Source organism: Tachypleus tridentatus, chromosome 10, assembly GCF_004210375.1.
Source record: "Tachypleus tridentatus isolate NWPU-2018 chromosome 10, ASM421037v1, whole genome shotgun sequence".
Classification (NCBI taxonomy): Eukaryota; Metazoa; Arthropoda; class Merostomata; order Xiphosura; family Limulidae; genus Tachypleus; species Tachypleus tridentatus.
The window spans coordinates 30,289,202-30,312,205 of NC_134834.1; the positions used below are offsets into that span (position 1 = coordinate 30,289,202).

Consider the following 23,004-nt stretch of genomic DNA (forward strand, 5'->3'; position numbering starts at 1 on the left):
TTGTTAACATTTGTTGTTCTTTTAGCAGGGAGTGCTATTCATTAAGAGGAATAAGGAAAACATAACCATTTTATCATTTGAACGTTTACTTTCTCAGCCCACCTGGCGCTTTAAACGTTGTAAGTTTTCTATCCTAGAGGGTTTCGTCCAAGTGAAGGTGGTTGAGAACGATTCCTGTCTTAAACGTGTGACGAAACCCAACAATGACAATGATTCAGAATAAATGACGTCATTATTAAATGAATTTATTGTACTTGATTAGATTATTGCAACATTAAAATTATTTTGTAAATTGAGTTAATTGGATAATTAATCTTACAAACCGCTTCCAAAGCAGCTTAATCATCACTAATATCATCAAAAAACACCAGAAAATTATGTTTTGATTTGATTAATCCGCTTTATATCCATTCGTGTGGTGTAATATTGCTCGAGATATTTTTCGGTTTTTATCGGTTTATAGAAAGAGGTTACTTGGCATTTCTTTTTTACTACTTGTAAATGTATAATTTAGTCATTATAATAACATTTGTACTTTACGAATGTGCACTGTGTTCCAATCATTTGCAATAATTAATACATACGATATTTTATTTTTGTGGAAAAGATTTGTTAATTTACTTACTACTAAATGTAATTAGCAAAAAAATAAAAATAAAAACATATACACGCAACTTGTTTCCAAAAACGACCATGGTTTACATAAAGTAGAATAAAATATTTAATGCAGCCTTCGAAAAATTCATTAATTAAGTTACCAAGAAAGTAATTAGAATAATTATTCTTTTTGCAAAATAAAGACGACGATGTTAATTAAATTAAAATCCAGTTCTAGTCTAGAAATGCTCCCCCAGAGGCACAGTGGTATGTCTTCGGATTTACACTCTTAGAAACAGAGTTTCGATACTGTTGGTGGGCAGAGCACAGAGAGCTCACTGTGTAGCTATGTGCATAATTTTAAACAAACAAGTATGTTTTAGAAATATTTCACATTCGTGTTATTGGAAATTTGAAAGAATAAAGATATAATTGTATACAAAATTTATAAAAAATATAAATGAATAAACAAGATGGGCCCCGCTTGGCCAAGCGTGTTAAGGTGTTCGACTCGTAATCCGAGGGTCGCGGCTTCGAATCCCGGTCGCACCAAACATGCTCGCTCTTTCAGCTGTGGGGGCATTATAGTGTGACAGTCAATCCCACTATTCGTTGGTAAAAGGGTAGCCCAAGAGCTGGCGGTGGGTGGTGATGACTAGCTGCCTTCCCTCTAGTCTTACACTGCTAATAAATAAGTAAACAAGAGAACAGAAACACAGAGTTTGTCACTAGTATGTTGTTGTAACTCTAATTTCAGCTTGTTTTGTTTTATTGCCCGTGTGTTATAGGCATGAAAAATAAAAACAATCACACAACAGAATGAAATTTTTATTTTTAAAATCAGTGTTTTTTTCTTCATTTTTGACAGTTCTACTGTTTTTACAAACGACTTTGTTCAGAATACCTTGTTTGTCGGAAACGGACTATAGGCGAATAACCAAAGATTTGTGCCAATCTGACGAATGATATTCTCATGGCAGAGAGGTAACAGAGTTTTAGCTGAAGACTTCGGGTAACGAAGCTTCAGACCGGTTGGAAATTTTAACAAGGAACCCCACATGGACGATCGGCTGATCAAAGTGGACCAGGAGATATTGAACGTCAATAGTTGGCTGTAACGTGAGTAGAAAACAGATTTGCAGGGATAGATTTATAATACTATATATAGGATTTCATTGCGAATACTCAAGATATGTGACTTCATTTCTTTTAAGACTTTATCTGAAAATATCTTTCGAAGATTTACCTAATTAGATCGTCTTAGCTTTCCAAACTAGAGGAAAATAAATAATAACATATTTTTGAAAGTTACATTGGTTATACTTCCTTATCTATTTACCCTGAAAAAATATATATTGCAAACAAATATCAGCGAGATATCTTATACCACTGACATGTCTCTAACATTTCTCGCTTATCCCCTTATTGTTCAGAGGTAAACTTACGAATTTACAACGCTAAAATCTGGGGTTTGATTCTTGCGATGAATAAAGCGTTTAAAAGAACTTTGCGCTAAATCAAATAATTTTCTACATTTTTTGTGTGTAATTTTATTTTTAAACTATATTTAAGATCGAATTTTCGGCTGTGTATTTTGGTTTTACTTTATGTAAAATTCAAGTTGAAATAAATAAAAACATTGCTAACGTAGTGTGAAATGGAAACAAATATGGCGTTTTATAAAGTACCTCTGGTATCAGTATGAATAGAGCCATAACAGAAGTACCTCTTTTACAAATTCTTCTTAAGGCCAGGTGGGTTAAGGTGTTAGACTCGCAATTTAAGGAACGCGGGTTCAAATCACCGTCACATTAAACGGATCACACCAAACATGCAGTCCCCTTCAGCCGTGGGGACGTTATATTGTGACAATCAATCCCACTATACGTTGATAAAAGAGTAGCCCAAGAGTGGCGGTGGGTGGTGATGACTAGCTGCCTTCCCTCTGGTCTTACACTATTAAATTAGGGACGGCTAGCGCAGATATCCCTAGTGTAGCTTTGTGCGAAATTCAAAAATTCTTAATTCTTGGGACACAGAGAAAATAATGAGAGTAACAGGCTGCGTCAGTCCAGAACTGGACAACTCCAAAGCACCGATTAAAGTAAGAGAACGTTTTAGACTGTACTCTAACCATTGTTGTTTGTAAAATATTTTTTTCTGACATAGCTCGTCCTATACAGAAGCTAGTTGAGAAGCCAAATAAGTTTTATTGGATTATTGATTGTATAAACAACCATTTAACAAACTGAAGAAAGAATTAATCATTACTCTAATATTGGACTTTCTGAAGTCTGGAAGCTCCATCTACTGTAGATACAGATATCAGTGACTTTGCAGTGGAGTAATTTTATCTAAAGTGCAACAAGGAAAACAATATATGACAGCTTACTATAGTAAGGCAATGAATGGTGCAAAACTGAGCTATTCATAGTTTAAAAACTACTGAGAGTTGTTCGAGATCTGAGCCACTTCTATAACGACTTGTATAAGCAAGTGTTAGTGCTCTGGACTGATCATTCAGCACTGACGTGGCTGTTGAATTTTCGTAATCCAGAAGACCAGATAGCAAGATATCTCAAACTCTCCGGAATAGAACCATGGGAGTGCTTATGCATTATTCTAAATACAATGTTTTAAGATCAATGCATAAAATAGTAAAGATGACTAACCTACTGTCCAAAAATAATAATCCAAATGTGACGTCCACTAATGATCATGAAGAACTGCTGTTGTCCACAATCCCAGTTGGAAGCTTGTTTGAAAACAGTTATTTTGTGTCTCAAGTAAAGTGTAGAAAGATCCTCATAACAAACAATTGCTCTAAACAGTCCAAAAACAACAATGTATTAGACACTATGGGACTTATTATGAGGGAAATGGGAAGATACTAATGGGTGAGAAAATGACTCCAGTTGGTATTTTTCCAGTCTTTCCATTCAAAAAATCTCTGTCATCTCCACAAATTGCTTAACACTTTGGTGTTAAGAAAATACTGAAGTAAGTAAAATAATGATTGCCCCAAGTGCCAGTGATCTGTAAAGAATTGAGGTCAAACTTTTGTATTCTACTGCGAGTGAAGAGGTCCGTAAAAGAAAGAGCATGCGCATCTATGGCATTATTATGTTAAAATATCACTTCAGAGAGTTATTGTCAATGTGTTTTATCTTCCGCTACTTCAGAGTGACAATATGAATAGATGCAATGCGATATTAATGAACTATTTCACGAAATGGCCAGAAGCATATGTTATTCCTAACCAGGAAACAGAAACTCTAGCGGGATAACCCTTCCAAGAATTTGTCTCAAGATCTGGTGTACGTATGGAAGTCTACCCAAATCAGGGGAGGAACTTTGAATCCACCGTGTTTGCTGAAATATGTTAGATGCTCGAGTTAAAAAGAGACCAAGACAACAACATTTTGCCCATCTTCTGACAGCAAGGATGAGCGGGATACAAACGTACATTGTAAAATCAATTAGACGTGTATGGGGATGGCCATCCATCTTCTGACAGCATGGTTGAGAGACACACCTGTACACTGTTAAATCAATTAGACGTGTATGGGGATGACCATCCATCTTCTGACAGCATGGTTGAGAGACACACCTGTACACTGTTAAATCAATTAGACGTGTATGGGGATGACCATCCATCTTCTGACAGCATGGTTGAGAGACACACCTGTACACTGTTAAATCAATTAGACGTGTATGGGGACGACCATCCATCTTCTGACAGCATGGTTGAGAGACACACCTGTACACTGTTAAATCAATTAGACGTGTATGGGGATGACCATCCATCTTCTGACAGCATGGTTGAGAGACACGCCTGTATACTGTTAAATCAATTAGACGTGTATGGGGATGACCATCCATCTTCTGGCAGCATGGTTGAAAGACACACCTGTACACTGTTAAATAAGTTAGACAAGTACGTGGACGACCATTAGAAAACGAGGGATGAAAATCTTCCACTGTTCCTGATGAGTTATTGTACAACAATATGTGAAGCTAAAGCAAAAGACACCATAATTACTGGTTTCCGAGGGGAACTTAAGCACCAAGGAGATAATTACGAAGAAGATATTGTTATTTCTAGCTGGCTGAGTGAATCAGTCATTGTGCTTTAATTTTGGACATGAAATGGTACATGTAAATTTACTCTTTATGTTAGTATTGTGCAGTTAGCGTTATTTGTAAACGTGACCTTAAAGTTCCAGTGTTCTAGCTTGTAAGAAATGTCAAAGGGTGATATAAATCGATTTGCTATCGTTATATATATACTGGATGTATAACTGTTTTAATTAGATAATTTAAAAGAACCCGCCAACCTTTGGGGGAACAACAGTAATTTTAGATTTACAACGCTAAAATTCGCTAGAAACTCCTCGCAGTGAGCCCAATGTGGTTTTGTTCTACAACAAACAAACAACAATAAAAAGAAATAGAACTCACCAAGTAAAACAACACGACATATCAATACACATACAATATATATATATATATATATATATATATTGTCATTTTTCTTAATTTTCAAATGAACCAGTTCTGTCATGAAGACAAATTATCAAAACAAAACAAAAGAAAATTAAAAGGTTTAGACTTCAAATAAATTTTTCCCGTGGACTAACTACCCCTAAGTATTTTCACTTAACACTACAGTAGGACATTTTCAATTGGATGACCCTCCGCATCGGTGACATCGTGAAACGGTTCGTTTAATATATCGGTTCATTAGGTCGTTTCTCTTGTCGTCTCAACCCTTGTTCTCCTACATACCACGTGTGTCAAGAACTTTTGTAGCATACTCTCATTGATACTTGTGTAACGTAACACGTCACGTGGGCATCCGAACAATAATGAGTCAACGTCTAGAATTCTTCATTAACTGATTCGCTTTACTCTTTCTTCCCTCTGTGGACGTGAACATGCCAAGTCCCTCATAAAATGACTACCCCCTAATAAACACTTCAATTAACGGTCCGTTCCGAGTTTGTTTAATTGAGCGCAGAAAACTCTCGCTAACACTCCACGTGAAACGTGCCACGTTAGCTGATGAGGACTAATGAGGCTAGATAAGAACCAGCTCATTAAAAATGCTCCCCTCTGGTAACATAACCCATGTGTTTGGAAGGACGAAACCAAAAGCGCCCTCTAGAGAAATATTCCACTTCAGAAGTTTATCGTGCTCAAACTACAAAATAGAGGAAGGAAACTTTAGCTAAGAACGAGAGCTAACACGCCAATCTCTAATGAGTGTCTAAAATATGTTATTATACCTACAATTACAGATAATATTCATGTAACTTACGTTCGTTTTTTTTTACTTAGTTCCTACACAGTTACAATACCTAATTATATGCTAACTACTAAAGATTTCAAGTACTTTTTCAATGTTACCTTCCAAGTAATAACTTCATTATATTCTTGGTTTGAATTTCGCGGAAAGCTACACGAGAGCTATCTGCATTAGCCCGTCCATAATTTACCAGTGTAAGACTAGAGGAGAGGCAGCTAGTCATCACTACCCACCGCCAACTCTTGGGCTACTCTTTTACCAACGAATAGTGGGACTGAACGTTACATTATAACATCCCCACGGATGAAATGGCGATCATGTTTAGGGTGACGGAGACTTTAACCCGCGACCCTCGGATTACGAGTCGAGTGCTCAACTACCTGGCCATGCCAGGGCCATTATATTCTTGTCTATCATACATAAATTTGCTAAAACTATTGTAAATAGTACTGGTCCGTAAATGGTGAAAATCAGATACGTTTCATCTGTGTAAAATAATATATTTTCCGTACAATACATTTAGGAGTATATTCTTAGGATATCTTCAAAATCAAAACTATTTTAGCAATGTTTTGTGGTTCATGTTTCCTGTATTACAATGTACATGCCTCAAAACATCAAATCATTAGTTGTTTAGTAGATGCACGCGGTTTTGTAAATTTATTGGCTTAGTTTATGATGGTTGACTCCAATGGTTTAGCCACTTTAGAGTGCATCGTTTTAACTACGTTAGATTTTTATATTATTTTCATGATGTCATTTTTACTCACACGCAACTGATTTCAATCGCGGCGTTGCTTAAAAGGTCGTGAATGAATACAAATAAACAAGCAAAATAAATAAATTTGTTCTGATATTTATGGTCGCGATGTCCTTGTTCTGGTTTTAAAACGAACAATGTAAAACATTCAAACTTGCTATTCATTTTGAATTATTTCTGTGGGTAATCTAATCTATTTTAATCAGAAAATAGTTTGTGCGTTAACCTTTTTCGTACCCTTAGTTCGAAACTCTGCAAGAGATGGCGCTAAAATCTGTAATCAGGTGTTCTGATTCCCATGACAAAGTCAGTCTATTTCTATGTGGATCTGTCTATACTGATGAGGAATTAGTGGAAATCAAAACACTCTTCGTATCCAACTGTGGATATATGTAGCTATGAAAATTATTTTCATTTATCATTTTTAATTTTTATGCAAATATTCCCCCACAAATAAACAATCAAAGGTACAAAGGCTATCTTTACCTTGTCAGAATGTTTTTTTTCCCCTTTTTTAAGTACAGAAATATATTTTCTATTTTGATGTAATGTTTTTGTCATAATTCAGGGAAATGAAGTCGAATACTGTATATGAAGCAATTTACCTTTTTTTTTTTGCTTCTTGGTTTAAGTAAAATTGAAATATTACAGTGCCAAAATCCAGAGTTCTATCCCTGTAGTTGGTACAACGTAAATACTTTATTGTGCTGCTTTGAACCAACACAAGCAATCGTTAGATTCAATTTACGTAATTTATAAAATTTGCTAATTTCAGGATACAGTTTGTTACGTTTTCAATTACATTACCAATATACTCTCAAGGTTGCCTAGCAGTAGGGTATCCGCTGATCTAAGGATTTACAACGCTAAAATCAGGGGTTCGGTCCCCTTCGGTGGATTCAGCAGATAACCCGAAGTGGTTTTGCTGTAAGAAAACACACATATACACCCATTCAGCAGTAGGTAAATCTATGGTTTTATAACGCTAGAAATCGCGTTTCGTTACCCTCTCTCCTAAGTGGGCAGAACACAGGTAGCCCAATGTTTAGCTTTGTGCTTGACAGCAACAACAACTAAAAGAAAAAACAGTTTACTGCTAATCTAAGTCATTATTTGACATAAGTTTGCGCGTTCTCGCTTATAACTGGTAAATCGCTGAACAGACTATCACCTATATGCAAAAAGTTAATGTTGGGATGTATAGAGTTAATGTGATTGAAAAAATTAAGTATGTGTTCTGTAGATTTGAATCCCGCAACCGTGTCATCTACATATCTGTACCAGTATAGTGGTGGATGTAATGCTGTGTTAATTGCTTGTGTTTCAATTTTGTGTCATAAAAATATTGGCTAGAACTGGTGATACTGGGTTGCCCATGCTTAGGCCATTTGTTTGTATATAGTTTTGGTTGTTGAACATGAAGTTTGTCTTTATCGTGGTGAATTCAATGAGGGTTGCTAATTAGTTGCTGGGAATGTCTATAGTTGGGTTAGGGTCTCGGATATAGAGTTCTAAGGCTATCTTGCAGGCTTCAATGGTTGGAACTTCTGTAAAGAGGGATATAACATCGAAACTGGCCATTAAGGCTTTATGATTAAGTTGATTTAGATTAGACTTGAAATTAAAAGAGTTTTTGATGAATGAGCTTTAACATTAACTTCACATGTGAACAGGAAGAAAACAATCAAATATCATTTCTTAACCTCAAAATTACAAGAACCGACACACAATTCAAAACAGAAATCCACCGAAAAATCACCCATACTGGACTATACATTCCTTGGGACTCAGCACATGAAACAAAACAAAAACTCAACATACTAAGAAACCAAATAAACACAGCCATAAAACTATGCTCACCAGATAAAATTAACGATGAATTAGACAAAATAAAACAATACTTCATCAACATCAATATGTTTCCTCCACAAACCGTAGAAAACATTATACGCACACACCTAGACAGAAAGCAAAATCAACCAACTAAAATAAATATATCTCACGAATCAAAAAATCACGAAACCATATACTGCTGTATACCATATATTCCTGACATCAGCAAACAAATAACCAACATTTGGCAAAAATTAGTAACAAAATATGACATTCCAGTTAATACCAAATTTATTCAAAAATCAGGCACAAAACTGAGGTCTATACTATGTAAAAACTACACTGACAAACACCACACCAACATTATTTACAAAATACAATGTGATAACTGCCACGAATTCTATTTTGGAGAAACAAGTAGAAAAATGGAAACCAGATTCAAAGAACATAAAAAGTCACCTTCACACGTTTTCGAACACTGTCAACTAAACACAACATAACCATAGAAAACATTCAAATATAAATAAAGAAACAAACTTAAACAAACGCAAAATGAAAGAAGCCTTACTTATACAACAACTTAAACCCAAAATAAACCAATATAAAGGAACGCCTTTATACCTATATTAATATAATAAAATAAATAAAATTATATATTCAAACATCTAATACCGCCCTCTACATTCCGACACTCAGTTACACAACCCCTTTCAAACATGTGGTCAGCTTCCGGTCGGTTACCTCTTTCTTTGTGAACCTGACGATGACCGAAGAAGGTCGAAACGTTGTTCGCTCTTCTATGTAAAATATTTTCTCAACTCAAACGAGCCGTTTTTGCATATAAATTTCTCAACAAGTGGGTTTCTCGACATCACTGGTTATTAGACTATCACCTAGCTTTATATGATTAAAGTTCTCCGAGGTGTGACATAGGGTGTAGATTTTTATTTTGAATTTCGCGCAAAGCTACTCGAGGGCGCTAGCTGTCCCTAATTTAGCAGTGTAAGACTAAAAGAAAGGCAGCTAGTCATCACCACCAACCGCCAACTCTGGATACTTTTTTACCAACGAATATTTGGATTGACGTTACAATGCTCACAATGGTGAAAGGGCTAGCGTGATTGGTGTGATGAAGATTCGAACCCGCGATCCTCAGATTGCAAGTCGAGCGTCCTAAACACCTGGCCGTGTCTGGCCTGGGGAGCGGAGCTCAAAAGTAATTTCTCCGTGTCACCCCTACCGGAGACCCTGAGTCATCTGCATGTGTCGAAGGGGCACGCCTACTTTAATAAAAAAATATGAAAAATCCCAATAAAGTTGTCAAGCAGATGGTAATAGTCGTTCACGTGGTGAGAAAAATACCACCAGCTCATTCGTTTTAATGCGTTATTTATATACACGGGCACCATTTCAGTTTTAATGCCGCGAAGAAGGACTCGGTTGAGATAATAGTTGGTCAGAAAAAATATTTGAAGCGCCGACACTAAACGAAAGTGACACATAATGCCACGTATAGCATGGGTAACTGCGTGTAGGACGAAAGGTTCGTGTGCTACCGTTTAAATTAGTCAAATAGAGAGAGCCCAGGACACCAACTTACGCTTTTACGCCCAGCTTTGCCAGGTAACAAGTACAAGTTGTTTATCATTAACTTCCTTGATTACACCGTGAATTTCAATCTGCTTGTGATTGTATTGACAAAATCCACTACACGTTTCTTTAATATCACACACAAGTTCTTATAAATAATTCAGTGGTTTTACGATAAGACCACCCGCCTGAGAAACAAGCGATCCCTTTAAAATATCGTTTAACTTTTTTTGTTGTTGCTCAACCATCTATTGACATTCAAACCGGTTTCGTAAGCTGTCTTCTTTTCTTAACTACGTGATGTATTCATACGTGTGTATAATGATACTTAACCTTTTCAGAAGTGAGCAGTTTAAATTATTTGTAGTTAAACAGCACCGAGGCCTAATACACTTTGTTTGTTTGTTTTTAAATTTCACGCAAAGCTACACGAGGGCTATCTGCGCTAACCGCCCCTAACTTATTAGTGTAAGGCTAGAAAAAAGGCAGCTGGTCGTCACCACCGACAGCCAACTGTTGGGCTACTCTTTCACTAGTGAACAGTGGGATTGATTGATACATTATAGCGCCCCACGACCGTAAAGGCGAGCATGTTTAATGTGACGGGAATATGAACCCGCGATCCTCGGATTACGAATCGAGTGCCTTAACCACCTGACCATACCGGGCCGATGCACTGCGTTGAGTGTGCCTACGTGGTGTCTGATCTTTACCTATAACAAGATACTTTATCGTTTTATTGAGGCACATCAGCAACACACACACATATACTCGAGTTTTGTTAGATAATGGTTTAAGGTAGCAATATATTTTTGTTTGTTACTTTTTTACAGTGGGAATCAAACTCCAAAATTTAACGTTGTAAGTCAATTGACTTATCATTGTCCCACCGATGGAAATTTGTAGGAGGTCCCCCAGTGCTTTCAATTACTGAATATTGAAAGAACTTCAGGTTGCCATCTTGTTAGTTACCGCTTTAGAACCTCTTTCTTAATCTACAGCTAATTAAAGTCATCTGAACAATAGTGCTGCTAATTAAGTAATGTCGTTGTATTAATGACGCAGTTACAAACATCAGCATAATTCTTGGAACGTAGAACAGCTCTTGTCATTATCTTCTGAAATTATGATTAAAAATAGCAGAGGCGATACGAAGACTTTTTGTATATGTTCTCATTATCAAATATCTGGTACTTTCTTCTTTCCCTTATGGGGAAAAAACCTTCTCTTTACTTTGAATAAAACTACGTTAAATCTTAACTAAGCAACAAATTGATTAAAATTACTGGTCACGATAAGAAATGAATTTTTTTATGTGAATATAGATTCCAATTAAGTTTGTAAAGAAAGGTTTTTTTTTATAAATAAACAAACGCCCCATTCATCGAGCATAACGTGGAAATAGTAGTCACGCTTGTCGTAATTAATTCTTTTAAAATTTTATAAACCTGTAGGTAGATAAAACTTGTTTTGTGTATCAGATGTTTTTCATATTTTTTGAGGTGATATTTTATATTGTTTTTTTTAATTTGTCGTTTGTAATCAAGTTACTTTTAAAAAATAGAGTTAACTTTATCACATTCATTTGTTTTTCTTTTTTTCTTTAGATATTTATTTACTTATTTTAAAAATTCAACGTTTCTTCTCATGTAACCTATAATAATATTCCTAAAAACAATATTTCTGCATCACCAAAAAAACAACAAAAAACAAATGGCGTTCCTCGTTTCATTCTCATTGCAGGATATATTATTTAACATTGAATATATGTATATTTTTTCTTATTGCAAGACCACATGGGGTTATCTGCTGAGTCAAGCGACTGGAATCGAACCACGGATTTTAGTGTTGTAAATCCGTAGACTTACCGCTGTACCAGCGTGGGACTTAACATTGAAACGTTATATTAAATATTGCTAACTCCTGAGTATATAAGAAGTGCATCGCCCACCAGTGGCTCAGCGGTATGCTTGCGGACTTACAACGCTAAATATCGGGTTTCGATACCCGTGGTGGGCAAAACACAGATAGCCCATTGTGGAGCTTTGTGCTTAATTCAAAACAAGAAGAAGTGCATCTTATAAATAGCGCCACCTTTAGGAACCTCTGTAAATGTTTCTATAGGACACCATTTTAATTTAGATCTGGCTGGTGGTTATGGTGCTTGACTCGCACTTTGTGGGTTACAGGTTTGATTACTAATCATTAAACATGCTCGCTTTTTCAGCCATGGGGGCGTTATAAACTTATAGTCAATCTTATATTTAGGAGTAGCCCAGAAGTTGGCAGTTGGTAACGTTGATTAGCTGCCTTCCCTCTTTCCTGTCACTGCTAAATTAGAGACGCTAACACAGATATCTCTGTTTGACTCGCTACCTTGTCTGACTGGTGTTGTTTGACTCGCTACCTTGTCTAACTGGTGTTGTTTGACTTGCTACCTTCTCTGATTTGTGTTGTTTGGCTTGCTACTTTGTCCGTCTTGTGATGTTAGACACATTATGTTGTCTGACTGATACCAGATGGCCTGCTACTTGTTCGACTTTTACTGTTTACCTTGTTATTTTGTCTGACTCACACTGTTTCCTATATCATTTGTCATACTAGTGCTGCTTACCGTCCACTTTGGTTTCAACAATGCAGTTTGCCATACCACTTCGTCTAAAAGGTATAGCTTGCTACGCCTCTTCGTCTGAAAGGTATTGTTTGCTACGCCACTTCGTTTGAAAGGTACTGTTTGCTACGCCTCTTCGTCTGAAAGATACTGTTTGCCACGCCACTTCGTTTTAATAACGTTGTTTTGCAATACTTGAATTGAATGTATGTTAGAAATATTATCCCGTTAGCCGTCTGATTACAAAAGGTCATTAATAGCAAAACTTCAACCAGTTATGTATTGTGGACAGTTTGTGTATACAGACCGTCGCCCTGAAAGTACACAGGTTGACAGTGACTCCATGAAGTTGTACTGTTTTCTTGTCTATTTTATGCAAATAAACTGCAATCTCCTCGTCGCTCAGAATGGACACCGTAGACTTCAGACACGGCTACAGAAAACTGACTGCGGAATTGCTTTCTTTCTATGCAACTTCATTACCAAGGAAAGTTTGATAACGAGATTAATCGAGGTTACATATAGACTGAGTAATTTGAATGGGCGTCGCCGTCTTGTTTTCCCAGGGCGGGGTTAGCAAGATAAGAAGCGTTCTCTATATGCCTAAATGATTGACATTGTAAGGCAGTGAACATTGAAACAAGAGTGTCTACAAGGTTGATGGTGCCAAACGGTCGCCATTCTGGGTTACGAAGTAGTTGAACATATATATATTTTTTCTCTCAAGCTTCATCATTAGCGGCACTTTGATCCTATTGTGTCCAATGTTTACTTCTCGTACAGAATTAGCACAAAGACAACAATTAAAAGGCTTTAGCATATAATGATCTTCGCTTTACTACGTTTAAAAGTTCTAGCTGTCTCCGTTAGTTCGTTCACACAAATACAGTGTGAGTTGTGACGGTATACATTATTAAATAGTTAGTTAATAAACATTAATATTACTCTGATGTATTCCTATCAGTTTTTAATTCATTTCAAAATAAAAGTTAAAACTACAGTCGTCTAAAGGATTATAAAACCTGTTTGTAATGTATTTCTAGGGATTATATGTTTCTCTGATCAATAGATTAGAAAGTCACGTAAGAAAGGTTTTCACGACAGAGGAAAAGAGGGTAAGGAAAAGATAGCTCGCTATGTTTGTGTTCATGTGTGTTACGTATGTTCATGTTTAATAGTCATGTAAAACACGCAACGTTTAACGGATAGAAGAGAGCAATGAACTTTACAACGTTCGGTTTTATTCTATAGAACTTTGTGTTGTAATTATATGGAAAAACTGAAGGTCCTTGACCTTAGAAGACGAAGTTCACAATATACGTTAAGGAACAATAGTATAGGTCTCTCATCTACAAAACGTTACAATAGTTAATAATAAAGGAAACCTGAGTTTTAAAAATGATTAAAATAACTTATGTTTTTAACAGCAGTTAAAAATCTCCTGGTCCTCATTTCGTCTTTAATGAGCACTATTATAATCTCTGCCAGTTAAACTATTATTGTTTTATTTCGGGCTTTAGTATACATTAAAATATTTGTACCAGTTAAACTATTATTGTTTTATTTCGGGCTTTAGTATACATTAAAATATTTGTACCAGTTAAACTATTATTGTTTTATTTCGGGCTTTAGTAAACATTAAAATATTTGTATCAGTTAAACTATTATTGTTTTATTTCGGGCTTTAGTAAACATTAAAATATTTGTATCAGTTAAACTATTATTGTTTTATTTCGGGCTTTAGTATACATTAAAATATTTGTACCAGTTAAACCATTTCCATTTGTTCATTTTGTCTTTAGTGAACACTATACGATTTGCAACAATTACAACTGGATCTCATTTGTTTTCGGTTTTGGCCCGGCATGGCCTAGCGCGTAAGGCGTGCGATTCGTAATCCGAGGGTCGCGGGTTCGCGCCCGCGTCGCGCTAAACATGCTCGCCCTCCCAGCCGTGGGGGTGTATAATGTGACGGTCAATCCCAATATTCGTTGGTAAAAGAATAGCCGAAGAGTTGGTAGTGGGTGGTGATGACTAGCTGCCTTCCCTCTAGTCTTACACTGCTAAATTAGGGACGGCTAGCACAGATAGCCCTCGAGTAGCTTTGTGCGAAATTTCCAAACAAACAAAAAACAAAAAAAGTTTTCGGTTTTAAAACGCGATGTATTTTATAAAACAATTCTGCTAATTTTTGTTGTATTTCTATTTCTAATATATCACTTACAACGGTTTACCAAATTTCTGCTGTGTATGAATCCTCATTATACTATAGCATTATCTCTCGAATGACCAGAAAAAGTTCTCTGATCCAGTGATTGGTTCTATGTTCCTAATGAGTTGCGACAGTAAAGTCACAAAGAAAGAGACACAGAAACAGATTTACACAAAGTAAAAGTTATTATTACAATTTTTGCCATTAATAATACAAATACACAATACACTTTAATACAACAGTCTTAACAATGAACTATCAGGCAAGTGGTTTTGTGTAACTGACAAGACCTGAAGGAGACTGTGATATGAAATAAGAACTCTTGCGTGTAAGTTAAAGAAACTGAGATAAAGTAAAATGAAAGAGAAAGTGAAAAGTATTCTAAGTTAAATGAGATATCACATTACTCTAGTCTATAGAAATATTCTATGTGAATCCAAGAATGGATATTTGAAAGTGGAAACTACACTTTAAACATTTATTCTAGGAGCCAACACTCCACTAGAATCTAAATATAATCACACGTACCGTGAACCAACACTACTAAAAACACTAACGTGAGTAAACGTGACAACAGTATTTTAAATTGTGCCCGTTTAAGATGATTGTAACTTTGTTACATTAGAAGTACCTATATGAGCACTGATAATTATTTAAATGAAATTATAAAAATTTTAGAAAAATAAAGGGAACTGGAAGTTATGTAATATACCTTGAAACCTGCATTGAATATATGTAAATGTTGTATCACAAATCTTCTCTCTCAAATTCCAAGACTGTTTTAAATATGTTAATACACTCTCGTGTTCATAACATAAGAAGACAGTAATTGGTTTTTGTTTGGTCAACTGGCCAACGAGCAGTGAATAGCAAGAGTGAATCCATATAGAGCTGTTACCTCATTCGTCGACAAGAATAATTAGCTCACTAATGAAAACAACTTTGTTATTCCTGTAAAACAATCAGACAAGTAGGCTTTTTGTCATCACTTGTAATTCGCTACTTAAGAGAAGTGACTTGATCCCTCATCAAATTGGGGAATTATATGAAACAACATGATTTTTAAAATTTTACTTTTTAACTAAAGGAGAGGAAACACACTATGTTTCCGTACTACAACCATCTACTTACAACGCTATTAATAATTTCCTGTCTTATGTAGACAGCCTTATTTTCACTATATTTGTAAGAACCTTTGGTTCACTTAATTTGGATACTAGTGCGAAGCTATACAAGGACTATCTGTCCTTAATTTAGAACTGATGAACTTGAGGAATCATTCACGTAATTCCCCATATATTGGGCTGTTATTATTGAATAGAAGATTGTAACAACGATGATCACAAAGTTCAGAGCACAACAGTGGGTCACGAACCAAAAACCTTAATATTCTCTGTCTAGCACACTAAGCAGCAAGCAATAATTGACTTTTGCAAGAACAAAGTGTACTATAATAATAAGAAATGTGTTGTGAATATAGAATGACATCAAGTTACCCTTATAGATAACTGCTGTGTGTGGTGTGTGCATTCTTTAGATTATCTTTATCAACTACGTATTTTGTTTTGATTACAGCTATCTAATGTTTTGCTATATTAGACTAGTAAAGAAACAATGGGTCTTTTAATATAACACTTTAATTAGGATTATACTTAGAGACAAGGGAGTTGGTTTTATAGCAGGATTTGTTACTTTAATATTTTGTTATATATCTCAATGTAGTGGATTTAAAAAAGCCTTAGAAACATGGTACATTTTTACTTACTGGGGATACACTAGTAAAAACAAATACAAACGTATTGTAATTAATAACCTTAACTTAAGCTGATAGATCTCTTAGCTCAATTAGTTATTTGAAAATGGGTAATGTAATACATAACGGTGATTAAAATTAATGGACTTAACTATCTGAAATTGGGAAATGTGTGCAAGATATTCTACTCTTCGTAAACGATAAATTAGTGGAGTGAAGCGAGAAACATGATTAGGTTTAAATATTTAAGAGATTTGGATTGCCTCGTTTGTAAAGTTTATGTGAATTGCGCTGGGTATTTTTAGTAAAACCAACAAAAGAAACCTTCGTCCTGGGTTTTGTTCTATTCAAAAGCTATTCCAGATGGACGGTTATAACATGAAGGGTACTGTGGCGCGTGAGATGAACCAGGCTTTCGTCGACAGTCTTTCTCTGTGACTTAATGGTTACGGTCGACTGTCATTAACCAGTGAAACGTCTTTAGTCTTAAGTACCGCGAGAAGGGGGGTCGGGTCGACATCCTGCTTGGACAGCTGGCAGAACAAGTGCTTTACTTACCACAAGGGAGTGTCATTAATGTTGGCTCTGAAGCTTCTACAGGTGTAGAATAATTTCTTTCAACAAGGTCTTTCTTTAAAATATTTCTAGAGGATTGTACTTTAATGTGCGTTACCTATCTTACACTTCTTCCTGTATCCCTACTGTTGGTTAGGAAACATTTCACACCAAGAGCCTCTCTGTACTACACATCTTTTGGTATAACCAACGAGTTTCCCAGAATCGTATTTATTATTCATCTATGACATTTGAGAACTGAAAAGTATCAATAACTCTTATCAATGAATTTTTTTAACCACATGCTTCTTATGAATTATAAACAGCATAAATGACAAACGACATTTAAACAACTGCTGTGAATATATCCGAATTTCTGTTGCAACCAAATAAAAGTGTCACTGTTATCATAATGCGTTGGAGCATAATCCTTGATAAGCCACATTCATGCTGCGATTTTTATTATTGTATTTTAGGCACGAGGAAAGTATATTTAGTTAAGGTCAAAGGTCACTCTTTAAATGATTGGTAGCCAACGTTGATAAACAAACGTTTTCGCTTGTTACGCAATTTTGATATTTTGTAGCAAACAATAGAAGTGTTTAGATACGAAAAACTCTCGTATTTATAAAACACAACAGCACAAAGTATTAACACTTACAGGATTTCAAAATGAGAAAACTATTCTTTTTTCTCGAAAAACATTAATTCTTGAAAGAATGAATAAAGTTTACATTTATTTTTCAGATTGCACGAATTAAATAAAATGTTTTAAAAACAAAATATTTATTTTTTTCTGATTACCACTAGGTTATCTTGTCAAGTAAAGACACGTGTGTATCTAAATTAATACCTTTACTACAAAAATATGCAAGATAATCAAACCGTACAACTTAAAACACGCTTAATGAAACTTGTTATTGTATATAGTTATAGCGATCACTTAGTACCACGCCCTGAAAGAGACATCTGCTGGTGAAACATGTTAATTAAACTGGCCTGTTCGAGTATTGTTCGATAACAGAGTGTAAAAAACTTCTCAAACAAGAACCCATAGATATTTATGCCCTTTTACATTTAAAACATTATATCTTAAATATGTTTCTACGCTTCGTTAGTTCGAGCCCTAGACTTCCTGTATCTACAAACGAGTTAGTTTTAATAATTTTTATTAATGGTTTGTAATGGGAAATATCGTAATCTTTATAATAGAACAAAGAAATTTTAGACCGGATGTTAGCAAGCTCGGACTGTGAATCCGAAGGTTGCTGGTTCGTGGTCCGTTGCCACAAAATCGAGCTCCATGTGTACAGTATAATGTTGACAGAAAAGTCTCACTATTCTGATCGACAAGAGTTGACATGACTACTTTTACTTTTCTTCCAGTCAATCAGTTTAAAATTAGGGACAATGATGGGAACACAACACTTTCTGTAGCCTTGGGGAAACATTTGAAAAACAACAACAATAACAAATAAGCTGTATTAGTTTAATTTCTTTTATATGGAAATAACGTAACATTCTTATTGTAACAACATTATGGAAATAACGTAACATTCTTATTGTAACAACATTATGGAAATAACGTAACATTCTTATTGTAACAACATTATGGAAATAACGTAACATTCTAATCGTAACAACATTATGGTATACAAGAAAAACAGTGAGTCTAAGATATTTAAAATTATAGGTCTGTAGGTGCACATGCTTATAAGAATGTTTTTGTCGGACTTGTTGGCCAACCCCCCAACAGTAAGACAGGTGCTTCTGATATTTTGAACGCATGAAATATAAAAGTTATATGATACGTTTTAGATACAAATCTTCTATTTATTAGTGCCTGTGTAAACTATGTTTTTTTTTTCCAGTGTCTGTTTTGAAAAGAAGGGATATTAATTTTAGTCGGTGTATAATATTTATTTAGTACACGTGACTTTCGAGACATATATATAAAGATGTATCTGGGTTTTTTTCTCGTTTTTTGCCAGTGCAAATGTGTGAGTATTCGTATAGTTAACTTGTTAATACAAAATTAGTACACTTTTAAATGAAAATACATGTGGAAGTTCTTAACCTGCTGATTGTATGTGAGAACGTAGAGAAATTTTTAAGTTCTGTGAGTGTGAAAAAAAAAACTGTTAAAACATGACCGTCCACAAACATTTTTCCATGGGGATCAAAGTAGTGTACAACTGAGAACTGAACAGTAGAACTTGTAAATTCATACGCATAAATTGATTGAATTAAAAAGAAATATAGTTTTCATTTTCCAGGAGAGGGAAGTGTCCCCTTGTTCCCACCCCAGTGAACCTCCATGTGTTCAAATACTTTACCTTGCAACTATATCTGTAAATACAGAAAAAAAACGTTAAGTTCTTTATATAGTGCCTGTTTGTGTGAACAGAGAAAAATGTTAAGTTCTTTATATAGTGTCTGTTTGTGTGAACAGAGAAAAATGTTAAGTTCTTTATATAGTGTCTGTTTGTTTGAAAAGGGAAAAACGTTAAGTTCTTTATATAGTGCCTGTTTGTGTGAAGAGAGAAAAATGTTAAATTCTTTACATAGTGCCTGTTTGTGTGAACAGAGAAAAATGTTAAGTTCTTTATATAGTGCCTGTTTGTGTTAACAGAGAAAAATGTTAAGTTCTTTATATAGTGCCTGTTTGTGTGAACAGAGAAAAATGTTAAGTTCCTTATATAGTGCCTGTTTGTGTGAACAGAGAAAAATGTTTAAGAAAGATCTTTAACTAAACTCTTAATATGTGAATATAGAGAAATGTTAAGTACTTTATATAGTGCCTGTTTGTGTGAACAGAGAAAAACGTTAAGTTCTTTATATAGTGCCTGTTTGTCTGAACAGAGAAAAATGTTAAGTTCTTTATATAGTGTCTATTTGTGTGAACAGAGAAAAATGTTAAGTTCTTTATATAGTGCCTGTTTGTGTGAACAGAGAAAAATGTTAAGTTCTTTATATAGTGCTTGTTTGTGTGAACAGAGAAAAATGTTAAGTGCTTTATATAATGTCTGTTTGTGTGAACAGAGAAAAATGTTAAGTTCTTTATATAGTGTCTGTTTGTGTGAACAGAGAAAAATGTTAAGTTCTTTATATAATGCCTGTTTGTGTGAACAGAGAAAAATGTTAAGTTCTTTATATAGTCCTGTTTGTGTGAACAGAGAAAAATGTTAAGTTCTTTATATAGTGCCTGTTTGTGTGAACAGAGAAAAATGTTAAGTTCTTTATATAGTGTCTGTTTGTGTGAACAGAGAAAAATGTTAAGTTCTTTATATAATGCCTGTTTGTGTGAACAGAGAAAAATGTTAAGTTCTTTATATAGTGTCTGTTTGTGTGAACAGAGAAAAATGTTAAGTTCTTTATACAGTGCCTGTTTGTGTGAACAGAGAAAAATGTTAAGTTCTTTATATAGTGCCTGTTTGTGTGAACAGAGAAAAATGTTAAGTTCTTTATATAGTGCCTGTTTGTGTGAACAGAGAAAAATGTTAAATTCTTTATATAGTGTCTGTTTGTGTGAACAGAGAAAAATGTTAAGTTCTTTATATAGTGTCTGTTTGTGTGAACAGAGAAAAATGTTAAGTTCTTTATACAGTGTCTGTTTGTGTGAACAGACAAAAATGTTAAGTTCTTTATATAGTGCCTGTTTGTGTGAACAGAGAAAAATGTTAAGTTCTTTATATAATGCCTGTTTGTGTAAACAGATAAAAATGTTAAGTTCTTTATATAGTGTCTGTTTGTGTGAACAGAGAAAAATGATAAGTTCTTTATATAGTGCCTGTTTGTGTTGAGAGAGAAAAATGTTAAGTTCTTTATATAGTGCCTGTTTGTGTGAACAGAGAAAAACGTTAAGTTCTTTATATAATGCCTGTTTGTGTGAACAGAGAAAAATGTTAAGTTCTTTATATAGTGCCTGTTTGTGTGAACAGAGAAAAATATTTAAGAAAGATCTTTAACTAAACTCTTAATCTGTGAACATAGAGAAATGTTAAGTTCTTTATATAGTGCCTGTTTGTGTGAACAGAAAAAAATGTTTAAGGAAGATATTTAACTAAACTCTTAATATGTGAATATAGAGAAATGTTAAGTTCTTTATATAGTGCCTGTTTGTGTGAACAGAGAAAAATGTTAAGTTCTTTATATAGTGCCTGTTTGTGTGAACAGAGAAAAATGTTAAGTTCTTTATATAGTGCCTGTTTGTGTGAACAGAGAAAAATGTTAAGTTCTTTATATAGTGTCTGTTTGTGTGAACAGAGAAAAATGATAAGTTCTTTATATAGTGTCTGTTTGTGTGAACAGAGAAAAAGGTTAAGTTCTTTATATAGTGCCTGTTTGTGTGAACAGAGAAAAATGTTAAGTTCTTTATATAGTGCCTGTTTGTGTGAACAGAGAAAAATGTTAAGTTCTTTATATAGTGCCTGTTTGTGTGAACAGAGAAAAATGTTTAAGAAAGATCTTTAACTAAACTCTTAATCTGTGAACATAGAGAAATGTTAAGTTCTTTATATAGTGCCTGTTTGTGTGAACATAGAGAAATGTTAAGTTCTCTATATAGTGCCTGTTTGTGTGAACAGAGAAAAATGTTAAGTTCTTTATATAGTGCCTGTTTGTGTGAACAGAGAGAAAATGTTTAAAGATCTTTAATAAACTCTGTTTATGTGAACATAGAAAAATGTTAAGTTCTTTATATAGTGCCTGTTTGTGTGAACAGAGAAAAATGTTAAGTTCTTTATATAGTGCCTGTTTGTGTGAACAGAGAAAAATGTTAAGTTCTTTATATAGTGCCTGTTTGTGTGAACAGAGAAAAATGTTAAGTTCTTTATATAGTGCCTGTTTGTGTGAACAGAGAAAAATGTTAAGTTCTGTTTGTTAACAGAGAAAAATGTTAAGTTCTTTATATAGTGCCTGTTTGTGTGAACAGAGAAAAATGTTAAGTTCTTTATATAGTGCCTGTTTGTGTGAACAGAGAAAAATGTTAAGTTCTTTATATAGTGCCTGTTTGTGTGAACAGAGAAAAATGTTAAGTTCTTTATATAGTGCCTGTTTGTGTGAACAGAGAAAAATGTTAAGTTCTTTATATAGTGCCTGTTTGTGTGAACAGAGAAATGTTAAGTTCTTTATATAGTGCCTGTTTGTGTGAACAGAGAAAAATGTTAAGTTCTTTATATAGTGCCTGTTTGTGTGAACAGAGAAAAATGTTAAGTTCTTTATATAGTGCCTGTTTGTGTGAACAGAGAAAAATGTTAAGTTCTTTATATAGTGCCTGTTTGTGTGAACAGAGAAAAATGTTTAAGAAAGATCTTTAACTAATCTCTTAATATGTGAACATGAACAGAGAAATGTTAAGTTCTTTATATAGTGCCTGTTTGTGTGAACAGAGAAAAATGTTAAGTTCTTTATATAGTGCCTGTTTGTGTGAACAGAGAAAAATGTTTAAGAAAGATCTTTAACTAATCTCTTAATATGTGAACATAGAGAAATGTTAAGTTCTTTATATAGTGCCTGTTTGTGTGAACAGAGAAAAACGTTAAGTTCTTTATATAGTGCCTGTTTGTGTGAACAGAGAAAAATGTTTAAGAAAGATCTTTAACTAAACTCTTAATATGTGAACATAGAGAAATGTTAAGTTCTTTATATAGTGCCTGTTTGTGTGAACAGAGAAAAATGTTTAAGAAAGATCTTTAACTAAACTCTTAATATGTGAACATAGAGAAATGTTAAGCTCTTTATATAGTGCCTGTTTGTGTGAACAGAGAAAAATGTTTAAGAAAGA

General features: G+C 34.4%; 1 protein-coding gene across 1 annotated transcript in view; it reads left to right on the forward strand.

Annotated features, from left to right (window-relative positions):
• Nucleotides 1–1,609: 1,609 nt before the first annotated feature.
• Nucleotides 1,610–23,004, forward strand: part of LOC143228980 (LIM domain only protein 3-like) — a 133,251-nt gene continuing 111,856 nt past the window's right edge. The window contains exon 1 of the mRNA XM_076460537.1: nt 1,610–1,716. The gene's annotated coding sequence lies outside the window, so the exon portion shown is untranslated. The remainder of the gene's footprint in view (nt 1,717–23,004) is intronic.